The sequence below is a fragment of the Choloepus didactylus genome, chromosome 5 (genome assembly GCF_015220235.1).
Source record: "Choloepus didactylus isolate mChoDid1 chromosome 5, mChoDid1.pri, whole genome shotgun sequence".
In the NCBI taxonomy this organism is placed as follows: Eukaryota; Metazoa; Chordata; class Mammalia; order Pilosa; family Megalonychidae; genus Choloepus; species Choloepus didactylus.
Genome location: NC_051311.1, coordinates 12,065,435 through 12,090,708, shown reverse-complemented (window position 1 = coordinate 12,090,708; position 25,274 = coordinate 12,065,435). Strand labels below are relative to the sequence as shown.

Genomic DNA, 25,274 nt, shown 5'->3' with positions numbered 1-25,274 from the left:
GTCTTTTGTGACTGGCTTCTTTCACTTAGCATTGTATTTTCAAGATTCCTCCGCATTGTAGCATGTATCAGAACATCATTCCTTTGTATTGCTGAATAATATTCCACTGCATGGATGTACCACATTGTGTCTGTTCATTCATCAATTGATAGACATTTAGGTTATTTTCAGTTTTTGATTACTATGAATAATGATGCGATGAACATTCAAATACAAGTTTTTACATAGACTTATGTTTTCATTTATCTTAGGTATATACATATCTAGGAGTGGAATTGCTGGGTCATATCATAACTCAATGTCTTAACATTTAGAGGAACTGCCAAACTGTTTTCCAAAGGGGCTGGCTGCTCATTTTGCATTCCCACCAGAAGTGTATGAAGGTTCCAATTTCTCCACATCCTCACCAAAATTTGTTATTATCCATCTTTGATTACAGCCATACTAGTGGGCGTGAAGTAGCATCTTATCATAGTTTTTACTCACATTTCCCCAATGGTTAATGAAGTTGAGCATCTTTTTTATGTGCTTATTAACCACCTGTGAAACTTCTTTGGAGAAATGTCCATACACATCCTTTGCCCATTTTTAACTGGGTTATCTTTTTATTATTGACTCGTAAGAATTCTCGATATACTCTGGATACAAGACTCTTTTCAGGTGTATGATTGCAAATATTCCCTCCCATTCTGTATACCTCACTTAATCTTAGTGTACCTCCTTGCACTGGGTAAACAGATTCTGTACTGCTCTCCCCATTTTTACAGAAATTGGCTTGTCAGGTGAATAAACAGACTTGACACCTGGCAGACTCCAAAAAAATGTACCGCTGGCTTCCTGTCCCTATGAATGCAAAGAGGCCAGTAACCAAGGCAACATTGTGACTGCACTCCTGGAAGGACCCCTGGCTTGACCCCGAAGCTGTCCTACACCTATAACCAGACAGTACAATTTCCACAGTTACATCAGAGATGGCTCATTCATGTGCTGAAAAAATAGGGATTAACTATTAAGGGACAGGTGCTGTGCAGCTCATAGCTCAGGAGGCGTCCGTGGAGGAGTCTGTTCTGGATTGCTAATGCTGCCTTTTTGCAAAGTACCAGAAATGGATTGGCTTTTATAAAGGTAACTGGTTACAAAGTTACAGTCTTAAGGCCATAAAGTGTCCAAGGTAAGGCACCATCAATCAGGTACCTTCACTGGAGAAAGGCCATTGGCATCCAGAAAACCTGTGTTAGCTGGGAAGGCACGTGGCTGGCGTCTGCTTGCTCCCAGGTGGAGTTTCAAAATGGCGTTCTCCAAACTGTTGCTATTGGAGCATTCTGTCCTCTCTTAGCTGCAGCTCCTCTTCAGAATATCACTCTCAGTTGCTCTGAGGTCCTTCTGTCCATGAACTCCTTTATACGACTCCAGAGATCCAATTAACACCTACTCTGAATGCGCGGGGTAACACCTCCATGGAAATTATCCAATCAAACATTTCACTCAGTTGACTGAGTCACATCTCCATGGAAACACTCAATCAAAGAATTCCAATCTAATCAACGCCAATACATCTGCCCCCACAAAGACTGCATCAAAGAACAAGGAGTCTTGGGGGACATAATACATCCAAACCAGCACAGAGTCCCTGTCCTCATTCGGCAGAACTGCACCATACCCCTAGCCCAAAGCCCAATGCTTAATGGCAAACAGTCCTGACAAATTGATTTTTTATCTTAGGGCTTTAAGTCCATCCTCAACTCAGCAGAAACCTTAAAAGTGGTAGCCTATTAAAATGCAAGTGATATAAACATTGGGACTGGCGGTTTGATGTGCTGAGCCCTCGAGCATGGGACTTGCCCTTATGAAGCTCATTACCACAAAGGAGAGTCTAAACTTGTATGTAATGGTGCCTAAGAGTCTCCCCCTGAGTACCTCTTTGTTGCTCAGATGTGGCCCTCTCTCTCTCTAACTGAGCCATCTCGACAGGTGAACTCGCTGCCCTCCCCGCTATGTGGGACCCGATTCCCAGGGGTGTAAATCTCCCTGGCAACGCAGAGTATGACTCCCGGGGATGAATGTGGACCCGGCATCGTGGGACTGAGAGTATCTTCTTGACCAAAAGGGGGATGCAAAATGAGACGAAATAGTTTCAGTGGCTGAGAGATTCCAAATAGAGTCGAGAGGTCACTCTGGTGGACATTCTTATGCACTATATAGATAACACCTCTTAGGCTTTAATGTATTGGAATAGCTAGAAGTAAATCCCTGAAACTACCAAACTCCAACCCAGCAGTCTGGACTCCTGAAGACAATTATATAATAATGTAGATTAACAAGGGGTGACAGTGTGATTGTGAAGACCTTGTGGATCACACCCCCTTTATCTAGTGTATGGATGAGTGGAGGAATGGGGATAAAAACTAAAGGACAAATGGGGTGGGATGGGGGGATGATTTGGGTGTTTTTTTCACTTTTATTTTTTATTCTTGTTCTGGTTCTTTCTGATGTAAGGAAAATGTTCAGAGATAGATTATGGTGATGAATGCATAACTATGTTATCATACTGTGGACAGTGGATTGTATATCATGGATGATTGTATGGTGTGTGAATGTATTTCAATAAAACTGAATTTAATAAAAAAAAATGCAAGTGATAACCATTCTAAAAAAAATTCAAAGAATCCAATATGTTTTGCTGCGTATGAGCTTGTTTGAGTACTGCTCTAACAAGAGCCATCACCTGGCCTTTATAAAGACTTTTCATAATGCTATTTGAATGGCATTTGTCAAAATTAGAGTTCACTAAAAGAAGAAAATACTCATTTTTACCTTTCACTAGAAAAGCCTGATGGACAGGGGCTCTATCATGACCAGTTCCTATTTCGTGACAAATAAAAGTGCTATCACAGGTCCAATAAGCACAGCATCAAAAATACATAATTACAAAATCGACAACTTAAAATAGTCATTCTGATGTGGTCTATCAAAGTATTCCTAAGGCAGAGAAGAAGACTCCCCAGAAGACTTAAGGTGCAGGCCTGAGAGGACCACAGCAAACTTTAAATTTCTTGGTCTTCCACTTTTTCCTTAAAAATTTCACACAAATGTTAGAATCTAAACCATAATACATCAATTTTAGGCTGATCTAAGGAACAGGTAGAATCCTTAATTAGAGACAACAAAATAATTTGTTGAGAAGGAAAGCCAGCCCACAGGGCCTGCAGTAAGAACTACATTAAAGGACAGCAGGCGAGACAGGAGACGTCAAGGGACGCTCAGGAAGACACCCCAGAAGACGCCACAGTTCCCCTCCGTGTCCCAAAGGCCCTCGTGTGGCGCCTGGCAGCTGTCAGGTGGCCACGTCGTCCTGCTTCCCACTGGGCTTCCATGTGAGTCTCCTGAAGAAAGGGTCAGACTGTGGAAAAAAGGCCTGCAACCCAGATCTGGAGGAAGTCATGGCCAGGAAGACAACAATGTGCATCAGATCTGAAGGATAAGGTGAGGACAAAAGGGGAAAATGAATAATGAAGCTGGTGAGGGGCAGCGTCAAAAACAGGAAAGGGTGCGGTGTAAGCCAAGGGTCGGGGTCGGGCCTTTGTCCACTAAAGAGAATGCCTGTTACTGCGGAGACGGGCCTCTGCTTCAAGGAGCAGCAAGGGGACTCTCACCCACAGGCCCTCAACCACTGACAACTTACACTTCAATAGGTCACTTGCCCGCCACAATCTCTTATCCTTCCAGCCCTCTGATTCCTTAACTGCCACTACCAATCCATCCTCCACCAAGCAGCCTGAGCGGATCCTTCAGAAAAGTTAAGATTACTATCTAAACCTTCCAGTGGCTTTCCCATGACACCTGCATAAAATCCTAAACCCTTACAAGGGCCCAAAGCCATCTTGCCCCCAGGGACCTCACCCAGCTCACCTTCCTCTCTCTCCTGCTCAGGCACATGATGCCAGTGCTATGGTTCTTCCTGAAGCAAGACACCCCAGGGCCTTCGCACATGCTGCTTCCTTAACTTGGTCTGCTCTTCCCCAGACATCTGCACTGGTCTGTCCCTGACTTCATTCGTCTCTGTTCAGAGGTCACCTCCTCCAAGAGCCTCTTTTGTGACCACATTATCTAACACAGCAACTGCATCACTCTCTGTCTCCTTACCCTTCTTTGTTTTTCTTCTTAGCATTTTCTCACCATCTGAAATTATATATATACCTCTCTTTGTTATCAGTCTTCCCAGCAGAAGCCCTTCCAGGGCAGGGACTTTGCTTTGACCACTACTGTCGCTGGAACACCTAGGGCAGCAGTGTCTGGAAGAGACATGCTCAGTTAATATCCATAAAATGAATGAACAAACTATGCCTGCTCTTCAACCTGTTTCAGCTTCCAGTTTTTCCCCATTCCCTCTTGTTTTACTCCTAAGCCATGAACTGTGCTCCAAGGTTCACTTCTCATTACAGTCCAATCCCCTAGCTTTGCCCACTTCCTGGCTTGGGCTCTCAACCTTCTTGCTGGCTAGTCCTTCTGCTCCACCCAGCCCCGATGCCAATCTAAGGGTCTCCTTCACTCCCACACTCAGACTAGAGATCACCACTATAAAAAGCTACACGACTGTGTGGATCAGGGGCTTCACAGATGCAGTCTCATCTAGGCCCCTGCTCCTTGCTGCCCACCAATACTTTTTGGGGGGTTCCCAATTGGGTCCCTCTCTCTTGTCTCACAGAATCAATACCAAACTTCCACCACTTCTGTCAAGCTTCCAATTTCCCCTCTACTCAGCAGATGACATCACCTCCACAGGAACAAACGACAGGTTATCAGGTCAGACTCCCTCAGTTTCCTCTGCCCCCACTGACCCACAACCGGCATGTTTTTTCCTCCTTCCAGGCGGTGGGGGGAGGAAGGGTGTCCCTTCCCGTGCAAAGCCAACCTCCACCAGGGTCAGGAACTCCAGCCACACTGTCTGCAGGGATCCAAGACTGCCATTTATCCACTTTCCCCTCCACATCTTCAACTTCTTCTTTTCTGACTTTTCCCCACTGCCCAAAAATGCTTAACTCTCTCCCATCATAAAAAAAAAAAAAAAAAAAAAAAAAGAACAAACAAAACTAACACACTCCCCCAGACTCTGTCTCACTCTAGCTGCTATCCTATTTGCTTCTTCCTCTACATAGTCAAGTTTCTTGAAAAGTTGAAAAGAGAGTTAAAATCGACTACTTTTACCAACCCTAACCCCTCTCCCCACCCATTTACTACCTACCCCTCAAAAAATTTGGATTTTGCCTACAAAACACAAAATTGCTCTCCCTCAAATACAGATGATCTCTTACTTGAAAATTCATTCAAAATTTATTAGACCCCACTGATTTAACACTGACACCCTTAATCTTACAGTGCTCCTCTCTTGGCTTCAGTAACATCCTTCTTTCCTGGGGTTCTACTTTTTTCATCCCCTTTTCGGTCTGCCTTGCTTCTTCCTGAGTGAACTGAGTGTAGCAGTTACAAGCATGGGCTCAGCAGCTAGTACAGCCTGGTTAGTCTAGATTCTGCCATTAACCAGCCGCGTGACTACAGACAAGGCGTCTGACAGCTGGTGTCTCACTGGCCTCGCGTAAACTGGAACAATACCAGTACTATCCTGTAAGGCTGCTGTAAGGACTAAAATAACACAATACAGCGAAAACCCTGGAGACAGCACGGGGAGCACAGTAAGCACGCAATCAACATGAACCAGTACTGTTGTTTACTTTTACTGCTGATCTTGTCATTCTCATGATAGTTGTCTTCACTGCTGTAATTATCATTGCAGCTTGCCACTGTTGTCCTTACTGTCATTATAATACTGTTTCTGTCATTAGTTAGTAGTATTATAATGAAGGCATTTCAGACTCCAGAGCCCTATCTAAGATAATTTCCCTTGAAGAATAATTCTTACAGAAGTGCAGCATCATTTATAGAAACAAAATTTGAAAGCAATCTAAATGCCAACAATAATGGAATGTTAAGTAAAATATGGTACAATTGAATATTATCTAACCATAACCATGTAACTAGGAGAACCTGAAAGCAACAAAGAAAGTGGCTATCAAGGGAAAATATCAGGATACAAAGTTTTAGCATAAATATGCAAAGCACATGCACATGAGAATATAAAAAGGAATGTAATATAATTATAAAAAGGATGGTGTTCAAGTAAGAGTTCTTTCTCTATTTCCGAGACTTTTGTATAACTAGACAATTTGATAAATAAATTTTATAGAAAAAACATATAAATGAAAAGCTTCAACTGAAAAAAATTATTCAGAATGACTCCAAATCTAAAGGTCTATGTTTGTTTCCTGCTTACGTCATTGCCAACTCTATTAATTAGGGCACAGGCTAGACTGCCACAACAAGATCGAGCACAGTGGCTCCAATAAAACAGGAGTCTCCTTCTCTCTCAGCTAACAGTCCAGAGGCAGAGAGGCGGAAGCTGGGAGCTCTGCTCTAGGAGACCATCCAGGGACTGAGGCTCCTTCTCTCTTATCCACTGGGGCACTGCCCTTGACTGCATGATCAAAGGGGGCCACATCCATGGGAATGGGGAAAAACGCCATGATGGACACGCAGTTTTTTAATTAAAATGTGGTTCAGAAATTGCACACCCCACTTCCACACCCATCCCACTGGCAGGTAACTTAGCCATGTGGTCTCAGCTGGCCACACAGAGCCTAGTGGATACGATTCCTAGGTAGGGTCTATGTGCCTAGCTAAATATCAGAGGGTGGGAGGGCATCCTTGTTCCCACTCATGGAACACAATCATCTCTTTCCTTCCTTCAGAGACAACCTAAAGTCCCATCCAGTTACTCGATTCAGCTCAAAATCTAGGATCTCTGGCTGATGCAAAATCCTCTTTCACGGCAGAGATGTGGCTCCTTCCCAGATTAGTGATCCTCAAGTTAACAGACCTTTGCTCTTCACAACCACCAACCACCACACCCAATATACAATGGTGGAACACAAATGAGAGGAATGCAATTAAATCCTCCATTCGAAAAGAAAAGAACAGGAAATACGTATTCTTACCACTAATGATATACTGCTTAACACTGGCTGGCTGATTTTAAACTCGGCCATTTGCTTGCTTTGGCCAACAAAATACGAACAAAAGTCGTATGTGCCATCCCCATGAACCCAGTTCCACAAGATCTCTCCCCTCTGCCACAGAATGGCAATGTCCCCAAAACATGCTCGTCCTTTGGCTTAAATCTTGGAGTGACTGGAGGACAAGGACACAGCCATGATCAACATGTCATGAGTAAGAAATAAACCCTTGTTTGTGTAAGGACTAAGAGTTCATGTTTCTTATTGGAGCTTTCTGAAGCTTAAACTGACTGTGGGAAGGCGAATCCTTAGTTTGGTCTCAGCCTAGATTGGCTGCCACTCTCTGGCCAAGAACATCTAATAAGAGATTCCTGAGAATGACAATCTTTACTCTTGGTGACTGAGACACAGAAACAAATCTTTCCAACTCTGCAATGCCCCATATTACTATCTTCTCAGTCAATTCAGATCACAGGCCACAGGCAGAGAGAACCTTTTTTAAGCAAAACTATGCTCCCTTACAACTCTAACTGCAAACTGGCCAGTTGCATTCTTATTTGATGCCCTTTGTGTCCTTCCCAAACATGCAAGAAGCAGACAACTCAAATTAGCAACCTAATTCTACGCACTTTCCTAGAGTACAAACTGGATAGATGTATTGACTGTTTTGCAAGTTATCAGAGGTGACAGTTTCACCAAAGGTTTTAACACATTTTTCAACATAGCACAATAAAGTTCACCAGTTTTCTAGCCTATAACGTATTTCCTACTGTCTTTCGACCAACTGCTCAGCCAATGTCATAGATTTTGGCTTTTTTTCTGGCAGCATCCCACTTCAGGTACCAATTTTGGTATTAGATAGTGTGCTGGTTTGAATGTATTATGTCCCCCAGAAAAGGCCATATTCTTTGATGTAATCTTGTGTGGGCAGACATATCAGTGTTGATTAAATTGTAATTTGAGTGTTCCATGGAGATGTGACCCACCCAACTTTAGGTGATAACTCTAATGAGACAATTTCCATGGAGGTGTGGTCCCGCCCATTCAGCACGGGTCTTGATTACTGGAGCATATATAAGAGCTCAGACAGAAGGAGCAGTTTGCCACAGCCAAGAGGAACACTTTGAAGACGCATGGAAGCTGAGACAGGAACTGCAGATGAGAGACAGTTTGAAGACGGCTGTTGAAAGCAGACTCTTGCTCCAGAAAAGCTAAGAGAGGATGCTCCAAGAGCAACCAAGAGTGACATTTTGAAGAGGAGCTGCAGCCTAGAGAGGAATGTCCTGGGAGAAAGCCATTTGGAAACCAGAACTTGAAGGAGACACCAGCCATGTGACTTCCCAGCTAACAGAGGTTTTCCGGACGCCATTGGCCATCCTCCAGTGAAGGTACCCGATTGTTGATGCGTTACCTTGGACAATTTACAGCCTTAAGACTGTAACTGTGTAACCAAATAAACCCCTTTTATAAAAGCCAACCCATTTCTGGTGTTTTGCATTCCGGCAGCATTAGCAAACCAGTACAGATAGGATACGTGCTAAGCTGTTGTAATAAAGTGAAGCCAAATACAGTGGTTCAAACAAAAAAGAAGTTTACTTCTTTTCCTTGAAACAGGACAGAGATAAAATGGTGGCTGGAGCCAGGGCAAGCAGTAGTTGGTTCTGTTCCCCGGGTCATCCAGAGACTTAAACTAATGAAGATGGCTCTGCTTTTTGTCACTGGGTTCAAGGAAGTTGTTGTCTTTCTAACTGTTGCTGCTTTGAAGAATGGGAGTGGTGGAAGGAAGTGAGATGAAGAAAATAACCCAGAGGCTGCTTCTGTCACTTTTGCTCACATCTCATTGGCTCAAACCTAATCACATGGACATACCTATCTACAAGGGAAGTTGGAAAATGTAATCACTAGAGTAGCCACCATGTACCCAGCTAAACCAGAGGGACTCTTGATACTAAAAGGCAGAAAGAAGAACTCAATACTAGAGAACAATTATATGCCATACCCTCATATAATGTATTCTCAACAGTCATCAAAAAGTTCCTTTCAAGGCATATTTCCATCTATGACACTCTCTGTTCAACATCTTCCACTGGCTTCTCATTCACTTAGCATAAAAGCCAAAGTCCCCGAGAACATCCAGGGAAGATGGCAGAGTAGGGAGTTGCAGGACACACTCCTCTTCCAAAAGCAGCTATGGACAGGCAAACTGTTGCTGAAACAACAGTTCTGGGACTCCAGAGACCAGGAGAGCACTATACAACATCCAGGAAAGAGCAGGACAGAGAAACTGAGAAGATGCAGCAGAGAAACCAAGGGAATCGCACCATGGCAGTGGCCAGCACCCATCCCCCACCCTCAAGACTAGCAGCCTCAGACAGAGAGAGACAAATACTTGCATATCAAATCCAATAATACATCAAAAGAATTATACACCGTGATCAAGTGGGCTTTATCCCAAACATGTAAGGGTTGTTCAACACAAGAAAATAAATTAATGTAATACACCACATTAACAAATTGAAGGGGAAAAAAACACACATGATTATCTCAACTGATGCAGAAAAGGTATTTGACAAAATCCAGCATCCTTTCTGGATAATCTTGAAATCAAGAAAAAAATTCCATTTACAGTAGCAACTATAAGAATCAAATATCTAGGAATATATTTAACCAAGGATGTAAAGGACCTGTATATAGAAAACTATAAAGCATTGCTAAAAGAAATCAAAGGAGACTTAAATAAATAGGACATTCCCAGTTCATGGATTGAAAGACTAAATATTAAGATGTCAGTTCTACCCAAATTGATTTTTGGGTAGCAATCCCAACCAAAATTCCAACAGCTTACTTTGCAAAATTAGAAAAGCCAATTATCAAACTTATTCAGAAGTTGGTAAAGAGCCCCAAATAGCCAAAAACATCTTGAAAAAACAGATCAAGGTTGGAGGACTCACCTTTCCTTACCTTAAAGCACAGTACCAAGCTAGTGATCAAAACAGCATGGTACTGGCATGAAAACACATATACTGACAAACGGAATCAAAAGGAGAGTTCATAAATAGACTCTCATATCTATGGCCAAATGATATTTGACAAGGCTGCCAAGTCCACCCAATTGGGACGGAATAGCCTCTTCAACAAATGGTGCTAGGAGACCTGAATATTCATATCCAAAAGGATGAAAGAGTACCCCTACCTCACACCTTACACAAAAATTAACTCAAAATGGATCAAAGACCTAAATATAAAAACCAGGACCATAAAATTCCTAGAAGAAAATGTAGGGAAGCACCTTCAAGATCTTCTGGTAGGCAACGGTTTCTTAAACTTACACCCAAAGCACAAGCAACAATAGAAAAAATAGATAAATGTGACCTCCTAAAAATTCAAAGCTTCTGTGCTTCAAAGGACTTTGTCAAGAAAGTGAAAAGGCAGCCTACACAAAAACAAAAATGTTTGGAAACTACATATCCTATAAGGGCTTAATATCTAGGATATATAAAGAAATCCTACAACTCAACAATAAAAAGACAAAGAACCCAATTTAAAAATTGGTTAAAGACTTGAACAGACCTTTTTCCAAAAAGGAAATACAAATGGCCAGAAAAGCACATAAAAAGATGCTCAACATCACTAGCTATTAGGGAAATGCAAATCAAAACAAGATACTATTACACACCTGCTAGAATGGTTACTACTAAAAAAAAAAAACAAACAACAACAACAGAAAAACAGAAAATTACAAGTGATGGAGAGGAGTGGAGAAAGAGGAACACTCATTCATTCATTCACTGCTGGTGGGAATGTAAAATGGTGCAGAGGCTACTGAAGACAGTTTTGCGGTTCCTCAGAAAGCTAAGTATAGGATGGCCACGTGATCTGGCAATCCTGCTACTAGGGATATACCTACAAGAACTGAAAGCAGTTCACACTGATGTTCATAACAGTATTATTCATAACTGCCATAAGATGGAAGCAATACAAGTGTTCATCAACTGATGAATGAATAAGCAAATTGTGGTATATACATACGATGGAATATTATTCAGCAGTAAGAAGGAATGAAGTCCTGATGTACGCAACTACACAGATGAACCTAGAGAACATTATTTTGAGTGAAATAAGCCAGACACAAAAGGACAAATATTCCATGACCTCACTAATAAAAACCAAGTATAATAAGCAAACTCATAAAGTTATAATCTAGAATATAGGTTACCAGGAGATATAACAGGGGTAGAGAATGGGAAGATGATGCTTAGTTTGTGCAGAATTTCTACTTAGGTTTATTGTAAATGTTTGGAAATGGATAGAGGTGATGGTAGTACATTACTGCAAGTAAAATTAACAGTGCTGAATTATGCACGTGAATGTAGAAAAAAGGGGTAGTTTTAGGTTGTATAGGTTACTAGAAGGAAAGCTATACGTGAGACGGTATGATATAGTGAAACCTGTTGTGGATGATGTCTGTGGTGAACAGTACAAATATAAAAATGTTCTTTCATGAACTGTAACAAATGTATATCACTAGTACCAGGTGTTAATAATAGGATGGTATATGAGAAAAATAAATACAGCTAACGCAAACTGTGGACTACAGTTAACAGTAATATTTTAGTACTCTTATAACTCTATAGAGACAGTTCGATTACTGATTATTTAGGGCTGGGGAAGGATAGAGGGATTGAGAGGTGATGCTAAGGGGTATAAGGTTTTCCTTTTTGGAGTAACGAAAAATGTTCTAAAATTAATTGTGATGATGAATTCACAATTCTGTGATTATATTAAAAGCCACTGATTGTATACCTGGGATGGATTGTACGGTATGTGAATATATCTCAATAAAACTGCATTTAAAAAAAGCCAAAATCCTGAAATGGTCTACAAGATCCCACACAATCTGCTCCTCCTTTATCCCCCTGACCTCATCTCCTTATTCCATAAAATAAACACCAGACGGATTAACAATCTAAATACAAAAGGGAAAATGAAGCTAATGACAGAAAAAGTAGTATAATGTATTTGTGACCCTGTGGAGGGGAAAGACATCTGAAACAAGATTCCAAAAGTATAAACGACATGGGGAAATGTCAATGGAATAAGTCAACAGAGGACACTGCAGACAAAGCTAACAGACAGGCAACAGGGTGGAAGAACAGCTTTGCAACATCTTAAAAAGACAAGGGATTAATATCTGGTGTATAAAACAGAACACTTAAAATAAAAAAACAGAAAACGCAACTGAAAATTCATTAAGAGATAGATGTAGACAATTCACAGAAGGGGAAATTAGGGTTGTCAAATAAAATACAGGATGCTTAAATTTGACTTTCAGATAAACAATGACCAATTTTTTAATAAAGTATGCCCCAAATATTGCATGGTACATATACACTAAAAAACTATACATGGTTTATCTGAAATTCAAATTTAATGGAGTGTGCTGTATTGTTATTTGCTATGTCTGGCAACTGTAGGTGAAATCCATAAACTAATGCAATGGCTAATTTTGTCAATTTGACTAGGCTATGGTTCCCAGTTATTTGCTCAAGCGCTGGTCTACATACTGCTATGGAGACATTCTGCAGATGGGATTAGCATGGACAATCAGTTGACTTTTAAGTAAAGGAGACCTATTCTTCATAATGTGGATGGGCCTCATCCAAACAGTGGAAGGCTTTAATAGCAAAGAACCGAGGGCTCCAAAAAGAAAAGAAATGCTGCCTCAAGACTACAACATCAACTCCCCTAGAAATTTCTAGCCTGCTGGCCTCTGCAGATTTCAGACTCAGAGAACAACATCCCTCTTAACAGGAATTTCCAGTCTGCCAACCTGTCTACAAATCTCCCAGACTTGCCAGCCCCCAAAATTGTGTGAGCCAATTCCTTATAAATAAATCTCTTATTATATATGCAGATGTATCTTGTCAGTTCTGTTTCTCTGGAGAACCCTGACTGATGATACTGCTGACAGGTGAATGAAAAGAAGCTCTGCCTCACAAGGAATCAAAAAAATGCAAATTAAAAACTATGAGATGGCATTTTATATCTGTTATGTTAGCACAGAAAATAAGGCTTTTTCTTCTTGAAGAGTACATGACCCTTGTATTTTCCATTTTGCTACAAAAGCTCAACTAACCTGGAATTCTTTTTTCATCACATCACCAGGCAACAGAGGTCCAACTAATCACTACGTATTCACAGAAAAGAAACACATTTAAATGCATTATTTCTTACTTCCAGACAGCACAGAAATAATCCCAGTAACCATACTTAGGCATCAAAGACAACTTTTTCCTAGAAAATTTGAATATTTGAGGATGTTGAGGATACAAACAATTGAGTATCATTTAGTAGTTAAACAGTAAGTTTTTCATAAACAATACCATAAGACGAATTTTAATACTGGGTTAAGATTAACCTCTTAAGTTTAACTATCACAGCAGGTGAGAAATTTGGAGTACAAACAGAAACAAGAATCAGGCTTTACATTTTCAGAGCTTTCATATGAAAATGTTCTATATAAATTATACATACAGCTTTACCACTAGATAACACCTATCTGGAGAGCAGAAGACATGCCACAAAAGCTGCAGGTTAAGGAAGGAAATAGGGTATGCATATAAAAGCATCCATTGTTTTTTTTAACGTTATGAGCTTATTTCACAAGTAAATATAGCATGTAGATACTATTTAAAAATAAAATTTCAGTACACAAAAGGAATTACATCAAAAATTCATTTTGCCTTCTCTAACTTCTAAGATAAATAATGCCCATTGAGTTTACTTTTAACATTTCCATTGGAAAAAAGTTTTTAAACTTTTAGAGATCAAATTAGAAAAATATCTACTTTTTTGTCACCGTTCCAGTAGTCATAAATAGTAGCTCTTTATTTCATTCTGAAGAATAAAAATATTCTAAATATTAAATTACTGAAATACTTTATATAAATGGCCCTATAATAATTGGTTTAAAATGATTCACAGATACTAAAATAATTCAACCTACCCTGTCATATAAAAGATGTGATATAACCATTAAACCTTCTAAAATACTGACAGGAACAGTTAGTTTAACTTGCAAAAAGTTATTGCTACTAGATGGATCTCTAATAACAGCAAAAACAACAAACAAATCTATAATTCAGCATCCATCAAGACTAATTTTGACATGCATATAATACAACACACTCCCACAAAAGAGAAAAATAGACATAAAAATAACACAGCTTTCGCCTTAATGTTTAGAGCTTCAAATTTCCATAAATATTACCTTCTTAACTATATATATAAATAATCCTCCATGCAGCCTGGGTCCCAAATACCATATAATCCCGAGACCAGTTGGTACAAAACAAATGATATTCACTGTACTCATATTTATTAAGTTTCAAAATCAAAAGTTTATTATATTAGCACAACTGCCAATATTAATATGTTTGACATAAACGTGGAGAATAAAAAAAGTACCTATTCTCCAACTTCAGGAAAGGAGAAGACTGTTCTTTGGCTCTTGTCCCAAACTGTGAACAAGTAACCACAGAACTGGTTTTCAATCTGCCCCAATCAATCAATCCTAAACCCTCCTCAACATTTCCACTTAAGTACCCAGCCAAGAAAGGCCACCAATTGGCAACTGCCCAGCTCCTCGACTCGGCCAGTCCCTAAACATCAAGTTTAAAGTCAATCCCTAAACTGTCTTTTGAAAACCAGCCAGTCCTTAAATTCCATGCCTTCTCAAAACCCCTCTTAAGATTATCTTTGCCTTGCTCTGAGGGACTGTGTTCTGCAGGCACAGCTCTTCTGTCTACCAAGTATTCAATTCAGCTTTGTTTCAGCTTTATTTGAGGGGTGGGCTTTTCCCTCAATACAACAAATATCATTTTACTTCAGATACTAGCAGTTTTCTTCACTGTGGTAAGAAAAATGTTTTTGCTACAATAATTCCATTTTGTGGAAAATCGGGAATCTTCCCCCTTGTAAATAGAATTATAATCCTTCTTACCTAATGCACAATTGCACCAGTAGAAGTATCTTTCTCTTCCTCTATAATTCCAGACCAACAATTTCAGTGCTTCAAGATCAGTGCTTCAAATCCAGCCAACTGATATATTACACTAAACATTAGTTGGGTTAGACAGAAACTTGGTGAATTTATCCAGAAATTGCCAACTTTGTTTATTGGCGAAGATTACCTGGAGAGGCAGAGTGGGTGAATGCAAACAGTCAAATCCACGTTATAAGCTGGGTAACCTAGGGCAAGTTACTAAATATCTCTGAGTAGTTTTCCTCATCTGTAAAACAGAAATTAATAATTTTACTTCACAAGATTGTAGGGAGACTAAATGGTATACAAATAAATGGTTAACTTTAAAGGTACACTAGATCTTAAAGGGAACAGTTTAAATGAGAGTTGTATTACGCTTTCTTCTCTTTCATGTGGATTTCAGATAGATTAGGAATAAATGTTCATGTCAACTATTCTACCACTTGTGTCTAACTACAAATTTTAGAGAAATCCTAATAGGTGAGAAATCCTAACTATGGTGACTTCTAGTAAAACAAAGAAGAAAACAAATTACTTTAATTCGTCAAATTCTAGATATTCTTTCAATTCCTTAGGCCAATTTAGTAAAATCAGTTTCTCTTGAACATCTCCTTTCTTATATTTTCATATTAAACTGTTTAAATATTGTCTGCATAATTTATTGTTGTTCATAATATTGTTTCTTTTATCACAATGAATAACTACTTTTGCTCCAGAAATATCCTCTTCATGAATATGAAATAAAAAATATTTTGAAACTGCACAAAGCATCAAGACCTTAAGTCTTAGCAGATTTGCTTTTGTCACTAACTTACTCTGACACATAGAGCAGCTCATTTGACCCAAGTCTGTTTCCTTATCTGTCAAGCAGTGAATGTAATGCATGCCCTACACATTTTGTGGGCTATGTGTGACAATCACATGAAAATTAATATGAAAAGGATTTTTGAAAAATATAAACCACCATATAAACATGAGAGTACAAAACTGAAGACGCATCATACTAACAACTCTGTTACAACCCAGGACTATATAATGCCCAAATTAAATTAATTTTACTTAGAAAAAACTTTGATAGCTTAAAAAAATAAAATCATTAGACATTCTGGCAACAACAACAAAAAAATTCAAGGATATTAGCTACGAGAACAATTTCCATGCAATAAATGAACCAAATTAAAATTAGCTCAGTTCCCCAACAAACTAAAAGCAGTTCAACACAATTTTCTGTTCAAGCTAGGTTTTCTCACTTGCAACTACCACCTTGATTTCTAAAGTCTCAGCCCAAGTATCATGGAGTTTCTCAACCTCAGAACTAGTGATATTTTAAACCAGAAATTCTTTGCTGTGGGGGCCGTCTTGTGCATTGTGGGATGTCAACAGTGTTCCTGGCCTCTACCCACTAGATGCCAGTAGCACGTCCCCAGTTGTGACAACCAAAAGTCTCCCGACATTGCCAAATGTCTCCAGGGGAATAGGGGCAGAGACAAAACTGTCACAGTTGAGAATCACTGGGCTAAATACTCCAATATTTATGTCACGTTATTTCTCTCCTGTCTGTTGACTGGCAGTGCAGTTTAAAACTATAAAAGTGTTTTGCAATGTAAGAACCAAGCAAAAGACTGCTGCCCATAGGAAGGTAAAATCTCACTGGGAATTATAGCTAGGGTAGTAAGTAATTATGGCTAAATTATGCCTTCTACCAACATGCTGTTTTTGCTTAATCTTCTCTAAGAATTTTCCTCTTGTGTATTCTTCTGGGGCGACAACTTGTTTAACCTGGCTCACTACTGCTCAGTCTCCAACCACCCTTATTAATTTTCAGTCTTTAGTGTTTACGTGAAAAAAAAATCAAGCCTCAAGATTTTAATTTCGAATCAATCAAATGTGAAATAAATCAAATTTTAAAATATGTCAACATTCCCAACGCTAAGTATAAGCACACAAACTAGCAATCAATTATTACTGCAAACACATCAGATATATGAGTTGAAAAATACACAAAAATAAGAGTAACTTTCAAGAACTGGAATTTTAAGAAATATATTTAAATGCCCAATATGTATTACCACTGGGCTAGGCACATTGTTTTCTATAAGAATAATTTCCATATATTTATATTAGTACTTTTAAAAATAGTGTTTGAACCCAGAACTTCTCTAATAAAAACATTAACAAAAACACTTTTAAAATTTCCTTGTGCAAATAAAGTATTAAAAGGAATTTTAAGTTTATAAGTTACCTAGGACATTGTATATCACATGGCCAAAGTTAGACAGAGTGACTTCTTTAGTCTCCAACAGGAGGATTTAACCTCACTGCTGCTCCGTTAAAAACTGTCCAACCCAGTTAAATAATCATCAACTTGCCCTTGCTGCGCCTGAACCAAAAATTTAAAATACCTAAGCAATCATCAGGCTATTTAATATGCAATTCTATTTTATGCCATATAGGGGTGTCTGATGTTCTTAGAGAAGCTAACTGCAATTGTGGAATGAAGAAACATTAATCGTTTCAACTCCATTAAACATAGCGAAATTACCATAACAGATTTAAAATGTTTGTAAATTGCAAAATGAGATGGACATCTCTACATTTATATTTGTGGAAGTTTCCTGTTTCCAGTGATGATGGACTTGGTTATCCAACTCAACTCTTCCACTGAAAGCTTAAAAAGCTGAAAATATAATTGTATATATTGGGAAAAAAACACCCTGTGATTAACCACAAAAAATATCATAGTGCAATTACATGCAATCTTCCAGTGATTCAAATTTGAAATACTCATATTAGAGATTTATAAAAACAAGACAACATTTTGCATATACTATTCTAGTCGCTACCTTCTAAAATGTTTCAGCTATAAGAGATGCAAACTGTGATACTACTTTGGACGTATAACACCAGATCCCCTTTCTATGGCAAATATATATATATATGTATTTAAGAGATGATCTGCATGGAAACTCATGTGTAGAACTTTGGCATGATACATTTAAGCCAAGTGGGAACCTGCCCAAATATTTTCCACAGCCCCTCCATTACCCTCTATTATGCAAGCTGCAACATTTCCAGCCAACTCCCTTATTTCAATAGTGAGGACCATCAACACTGAGGTAACAGAACTGGAAAAACTCATCACTCCACAACGATATTCCAGTATCAGAATTTATTTCATTTTGTAAAAATTACATCATGGCCAAATAAAACTCATGCAAATACAGTAAAATACTCAAGATTTTGAGTAATTCTTTTGTTGAAAAGGACCCTTGGGGCGCCTCAAATTCATCCTACACTGGCTTAATCATTCTGTTGTTCCTCTGACCCCTTCGTGCCCCACCCCTCCAGCCATGAGGGTGGGAGGGGAAAGATCCCAATGAACTAATCAGCATGCATTTCTGCATTGAGTCTACTCCAGTTTTATTCTTGCAGGTTTTCCTCCTACGCTTCTTCTGGGGAGGCGGGAGTGGGGGGTGGCAATGTTTTATTCATTGCTAAACTCTCAGAGCCAAAACAAATGTCCTGCATATTAAGTCAACCCTAATGTCTACCACAGAGTTAGGGACCAGAGACTAGAAAGTGGAAGAGACAGGCACAGACCACGCCCTTGTGGAACCTATAGTCTAGGCTGGTGGAAGATACTGGCGTCAAGTAACCAAAGGCCAGTTGGCACAGCCCCACAGCCTGTGTTCTTTCCTTCTACTGCCAACCACGGCACATGAGGAACAAAAGCGGGCTTTCTCTTCAGAAACTAAGTGTGTCTTTCCAACCCTGATCATCCCCCTGAGTTCCATATTCATACATCCAACAGCCTACTCAACATGTCCACCTGGAGGCCCTTACAGGGATTAGCTCCATGGAGGCTGAACACCAACTCCATCACTCACAAGCTGGGTGACTTTGGGCAAGTTATTTTTAACCTCTTGTGCCTCCATTTACTCATCTGTAAAATGGGAACAGTAATGGTTCCTAGCACACTGCAGACTGAGCTCTTATAGAGTCTCTGCAGATGGAATCAAGTTAAGATGAGGTCGTACTGGATTAGGGTGGGCCCTAAATCCAACTAAAGTGGCCTTCTAAGAGAGAAATGTAGACACAGGCAGACACACACAAAGAGACCACATGACCACAGAGGCAGAGACTAGAGTGATGTATCGACAAACCAAAGAATGCCAAGGACTGCCGGTCCACACTGGAAGTTAGGAGAGAGGCAGGGATCACATCTGCCCTCAGAACTTTCATAAAGAACCAACCCTGCTGAACCTTTCAATTCACACTTCCCCCCTCCAGAACAATGAGAGGTAACTTTCTGTTGTTTTAAGCCACCTACTTTGTAGTACTTCGTTACAGTAGCCCTGGGAAACTAATACACACATACATCTGAATTAAACTGATTAAATGAAGTAATGTTTGTAAAAGTGCTAAGAACCGTGCCTGGATACAGTTCACACTTCTTTCAGTACTGGTACTATTATGACTATGTCTACCAGGCATCCCAAACTTAACATGCCCGAAACAGAACTTGTGGTGTTCCTCCCAAGCCCTGTCCTTCCTTCTCAGTAAACAGCACCACCAAGCTGTGTTCCAGTTGGAACCTAAGGAGTCATCGTTTCTCCCTTCTCTTCACAGTTCACATCAGCAAGGCCTGTCGGCTCTACCTTCAACTTCTACGACGGCCTCAACCACTTATCACCTCCACAGCCACCTTCCCTAGGCCAGAGCACCCTCTTCTCTCACCCAGGGACAGTAACAGCCTCTTATCTCCCCATTTCCACAACCACCCCTCCATGATCCTACAGTAAATCCTCCATTCAGATACCACCACCTTAATTCAAACCTTTCAGTGATTTGCCATCACTTAGAACGAAATGTGAACCTCACCACAGTCTACAAGGGTCCCTCGTGGCCTAGGCCCTGCCTGGCCCTCCAGCATCATCTCCCACCTTTCCTTGCCAGGACACCCTCAGGCTTGCTACCGCAGGCCACTGTCCCTTGCTGCTCCTGCTGCACCGCAGTACAGTCAAGTTATTTGGTGAAGTCAGATTGCCCAAATTCAAATACTGTCTCTACCACATTTCAGCCATGTAACCTTCAGCAGATTTTTAACCTTTCTGTACATCAGTTTCCTCACCTATAAAAAAAGAGAGATCAGCACTCACCTCATAAGGTTTTTTAAAAATTTAATTTAGTGTTTACAACAATGCCTCGCATACAGTAAGATCTACATTAGCATTGACTGCTTACTATTATTTCTCCCACCTGAAATGTTCTCACTCTAGATACCTGCATGGCTTTTTCCCTCATTTCAACTCATTCAGCTATCACCTCCTCAGAGTGTGGCCTTCTCTGACAGACACTCTCTGTCTCATTCCCCACTGTCATTCTCTTCCCTTCCTTTACTTCACCGCATTCACCACTTCAGAAATCATATTACATACTTATTTCCTTCTTGTTTATTTCCCCCTGGAATATGAGCTCCATTAGGTTGGAGATCATGTCTTCTTTGCCACCCTATTTCTACAATGCTTGTCCAGGCCAGGAAATCGATGCCAATTTTCTAATAACAATACCACATTTAGCCTTTCATCTTCACACTCATTGTCTCAGTTACCCTTGCGAAATCACCAGCAGACCTGACCATCATCTCCCATTTTAGATATGAAAAAAAAAGTTCCAAATTTGGGGCACCTGTTTTTAGACATAAAACTAGTAACTAACAGAACTAACATTATAACCCCTGCTTTCTCATTCCAAGGTTTCTTCCACCAGGATGAAAGGCTGTTATGGCGTTTGGCTTTGCACGAAAGTGATCTCTCAATCTCCTGTATAAATACACCCTGAAGTATGCACAATATTCTTCCCTTCAAAGTTCCTGGCAGATACTTGTCCCAGAGTTTGAGAAGTATTATGGTATACTACTAACTCATGAATCATGTACCAACCCGAGTTTGCCAAAAAACTCAATCCCTCAGATGTGATTAGATATTCCAAGTGAATACAATCTAATTTCCTAAATCTCACAGTGCATCTGTGTTTGGTATAATATTCTAGCTTCAGCAGGCTAAAAGCTTCCTCTGCAAAACCCAGACAAGGGGGCATAATTGCCAAGAACCCTGTGATACTGATACCAATTATTTCTTGATTCCCATTCCACAGAGTTCAGTGGCAATAATTCAGATTGTCCATCAGGCTCTAGTGTTGTTCATGATCAGATTTGACAGGAGGGGGCAATATCGTGAAAGATCCCTACCTACAAGACCTGGCAAATAACCAGTGGCTACTACATTCCCCAGAATAACTGACTGTCTTTATAAACTTTCTCCTAGCAAGTTTATAAACTTGTGTTATCTCATAATGTTCCTGAGCCTGTGTGAAGTACAATTAGGGAGGCCAGAGACAGCTTTACCTGCACTTTATACAAAAAGGAAACTGAGGCGGCAGGTAGTTATTGTGAACACGTCCTCAGCGAGGACAAGTCCCTTGCGGGGCCCCCAAGGAGCCCTAGATATAGAATTCCTAGTCTCTGAAGGAACCGTCCATCCCAGACTTAACATGTCATACTCCAGGGCTGAGGGGGCGAAGGAGAAGAATCTAATGTCCCTCTTTCAGGAAAAAAGAAAAAGAGCCTATCCCACCTGCACTCACTCCTAGAACCCGTTACCTTCCCGGGAGAAGGCGCAGCCCCAGCCCCAAGGGGCGCGGCATCGCCTCCCCGCACCCCTGCTCCCTCCCACCCCAAGGGCGCGCTCCTGCTCCAGGCGGGCACCTGGCGTCCACTGAACGGCCCCCCGCAGCCGCCGCCGGCACCAGGACCGCACGCAGCCCAGCGAGCCCTGCAGACCCGGGAAGCTGCAAGGACACGCGGAAACTTACAGCGTTCCTACTGCGTGCGCGCCACGGCGGGGTGACGTCACGGGACCCCGCGCTCGGGAGGTCAGGGCGCGGGGCACTCGGACGGTCGCTCCGCCCCTGCAGGCCGGGCGAGAGTCCCGCCCCCTTGCATGACTGGCCCCACCCCAGTGGCGTCCCGAGGCGCAGGCGCAGACGGCCTCTGTCTCCGCCTCCAGTGCTTCGCAAGCTGGGACGCCTAGGGTGGGGACCGCTTTGCCAGAGCCTAAGTAGAACCGTGTGACCGAGGCGTGGGGTGGGGCCAGCGGCAAGGAACGACGACTACCCCCTCGGGGAGTATAGCAAACACGCTGTCGCCCCGGGGACTGGGGTAGAAAGCCAGGTTTCTGAGGTAGTTTTTCCACATTGTCTTCGTACCTTCATGTGTTTTTTGAAAGTTCTCCATGTGTGAAAACAACCATTTGCTCTCCGCCAGCTACCTGCGAGGCCTCAGTTAGCGTCGGTTCTTCTAGTCGCCCAGACCCGGCCCCAGCCGTGCTCTGATCCAGGCCCTCCCGCGCCCCGCCCCCCAGGGTCCGCCCTTCCGGCTCCGGCCCTAGGTTCCCGCGGGAAACCTCGTACCCCGCCCAGGCCGGCCCCGCCCAGGCCCTGCTCTGTTCCGGGCCCCGCCCCTTGCTCCGGTCCGCCCCACCAGGCTCCGCCCCCCGGGGTCCGTCCTTCCGGCTCCGGCCCGTGGTTCCCGCGGGAACCCTGCTGCCCCTCCCAGTCCCTGTACCGCTTCCAGCCTTTTCCTTGGAGGGTGAAGCCGCTTTCCCTGCTGTATTTCCCTTTCCGTCTCGGTGAAGCTGAGCTTACGGACTACAGTTCACCTCTTAAATTTAACAGTGATCTGTATTAATATGTACAGTTGTTCGCTAGTATGAACCTTCCAGCCCTCCCCCGCCACGTGACTGAGCCTTCACGCCTTTAAAAAGGACGAGTTCTGGTTCAAGAGATGGCTTGTTGGAAGAAAAAAACGAAAGCTGGAAGAACTGACAAGAAAATATAGACAGATCATTCGTATAAGCAGAAAAATATATATAAATGACGTAGTAAAAAGTGTGACTTAAACAAATCTTTCTTGGAAAAAGAAATTAAAGAATGAGAAAAACAGGCCTTGAAAAAAAATAGGAGACAGTATTGAAAATAGCAAGGATCATTTTTAACACTTGGAACCAGCACAAATGGCCAGGTTATGGGTTTTGCCATACAGTTCCGGTGTAAATGAAAACTTGAAACAATGGTTCGTTTATACTGTCATTGCAAATATCGTAGTATTTTCGTAGAAAAGAGTGATGATGGAAAATGTCAGATAGACTTTTACTCTTGGAATCTGAGCTGGCTAAAAATGAACAGGTAAATATTACTTAGGCAACATCTACTTAAGTCTTGGAGAGTTGCTGATTTGGATAACATTTGTACATTTTATTTTAATAGCATGTAAGTTTTAATTATCTAATCAAATGATGTAAGACAAATTTGTAAAGTCTGCATGATAATTTTAATAGTAGTAAGGTTCTGGTTCTGTGGAGTGGAAGTATAACAAATTTAGCACTTTTTAAGAAAAGTTCAATGTATTTTAAATTAGCCATATTTGTATTTTTCCTTGCAAAACAACAGTTTTAAGAAACCTTTAAATCATTAGTTTCATTTTTCACATGTTTATAAAATGTTTTATGCATATAGTGCCCCAAAATGGGGAGGTTTTTTAAAGTCAAATTATAGAGGGTCCCATGGTTAAGTGTCATCTGTCATTTTTTTGGATTGGAAATTGGCTAAGGAGTATACCCCAAATGTATTAAATGTATTTGATAGAGAATAATTTTACTTCTCAAAGATGGTTTTACAGAATACATTTTTTTGTCTCATCTATTGTTCAGTTTTTTCCTCTTGATATTCCAAATATTAAAAAAGAAATCTATATTGCTAGATGCAGTAAGAAGTAATATGGTGAACAAAGACTGACAAGCAGAGAGGATATCCAAAGGTGGGAGGAAAGGGGGCTCAGGAAATGTCAAGTAGAAATTTGTAGGAAAAAACACATTTTCCTACATTTAGCCAAGTTCCTGTAAAAAAAACTGGAATTCGATCTAGATGGATGGTTAGAAGCAAGTGACAAAATTGTATTCATATTAGAGAGAGTAACTGTAAGAGAAACTGCTTTCTTTAAGAAAATAAAACCCAAACCCTCAAAATTTAACACTGGAAGGACTCAGGACATTTATTCTGGCTCTCGGGGTTTCAATGTCCTCTTGGGGTTCTTTCCCTTTGACATCTGCTTCCATGTGGTATCCTGGCCTCCAGAGCCCGCTACCTCAATCCCCGTATCTCCTCCCTCAGTCCTACTTAGCACCCCTGAGAAAAGCTATTAAAAATATATAGTGAAAGAAAGAAAGAAAGAAATATAATGGCTAATGCTTATTTTGTGTTTACTATGTGTCAGGAGCTGCTTTATTTCATTTATCCTTGAACTGGCTGAGACAGGAACACTTACTCTCCCCATTTTACACACGGCAACCTTAAATCACAGAGACAAGATCAGTTCCCCGATGTCACACAGCTGCTGAGTTAACAGAGCCAAGATTTGAACCCATACTCCAGAACCCACAGCCATACCACTGATCTCTATGAGTTTCATATAGCAAAGTACAAATAATTCAAGAAACTAGGGGACTCAGGAAGTCCAAAATACGTGCATTTCAGCTCTAAAAGACTCTACAAAATTTATGGGAATCTTTATGCTTTCCCAGGCTGTGTCTGCATGGGTGCTTCTATTTCATTTTTTAAAGTGCTCCTTGTGACCCTCTAAGTTGATTTTGTGACCCATTAATGGATTGCTACCCTGAAAAAGCACTAATCAGTATCGAAAATATGAGATTGTATCACATGCATTAAGGGTAATTTTTCCCAAAACTCAAATTTGGGGAAACTGGTGTTTCAGTAATATATATGTATTTTGGGTTGCATTGTTAAATGTATTTCTTACTGTGGATTTCAATCAAAAAATTTTGGAAAACACCATTATAACTGCCCCTTGCCTGACTCCTATGCATCTTTCATCCCTTCAAGACCAAGACCAAGAGAGACAAAATCTCACCCTGCAACCCTGTGCACCCCCTCTCAGATCCAGTGTCTGGCCTGAGAGATGTCTTCCCAGGTAATTGCCACAATAACTGGGTCACCCTCACATCCAGAAAGTCTCTGGTCTCCAGCACAAATCCAAAAGCATACCAATCTCTTAATGTAAGGAGCACGCGTATAACCAGTGTTACACA

General features: G+C 40.9%; 1 protein-coding gene across 10 annotated transcripts in view; it reads right to left on the bottom strand.

Annotated features, from left to right (window-relative positions):
* Nucleotides 1-22,752, bottom strand: part of ZNF438 (zinc finger protein 438) — a 184,867-nt gene extending 162,115 nt beyond the window's left edge. For 3 of the 10 annotated variants that reach the window (XM_037837944.1, XM_037837952.1, XM_037837953.1), the window contains exons 1-2: nucleotides 22,378-22,517; nucleotides 15,070-15,358 (exon numbers count right to left, since the gene is read on the bottom strand). The gene's annotated coding sequence lies outside the window, so the exon portion shown is untranslated. Of the gene's footprint in view, nucleotides 1-15,069; nucleotides 15,359-21,877; nucleotides 22,147-22,377; nucleotides 22,518-22,735 lie in introns of those variants that run through there. The other 7 variants (XM_037837949.1, XM_037837948.1, XM_037837947.1 and 4 more) reach the window with 7 other exon arrangements.
* Between the last annotated feature and the right edge of the window lie 2,522 nt (nucleotides 22,753-25,274).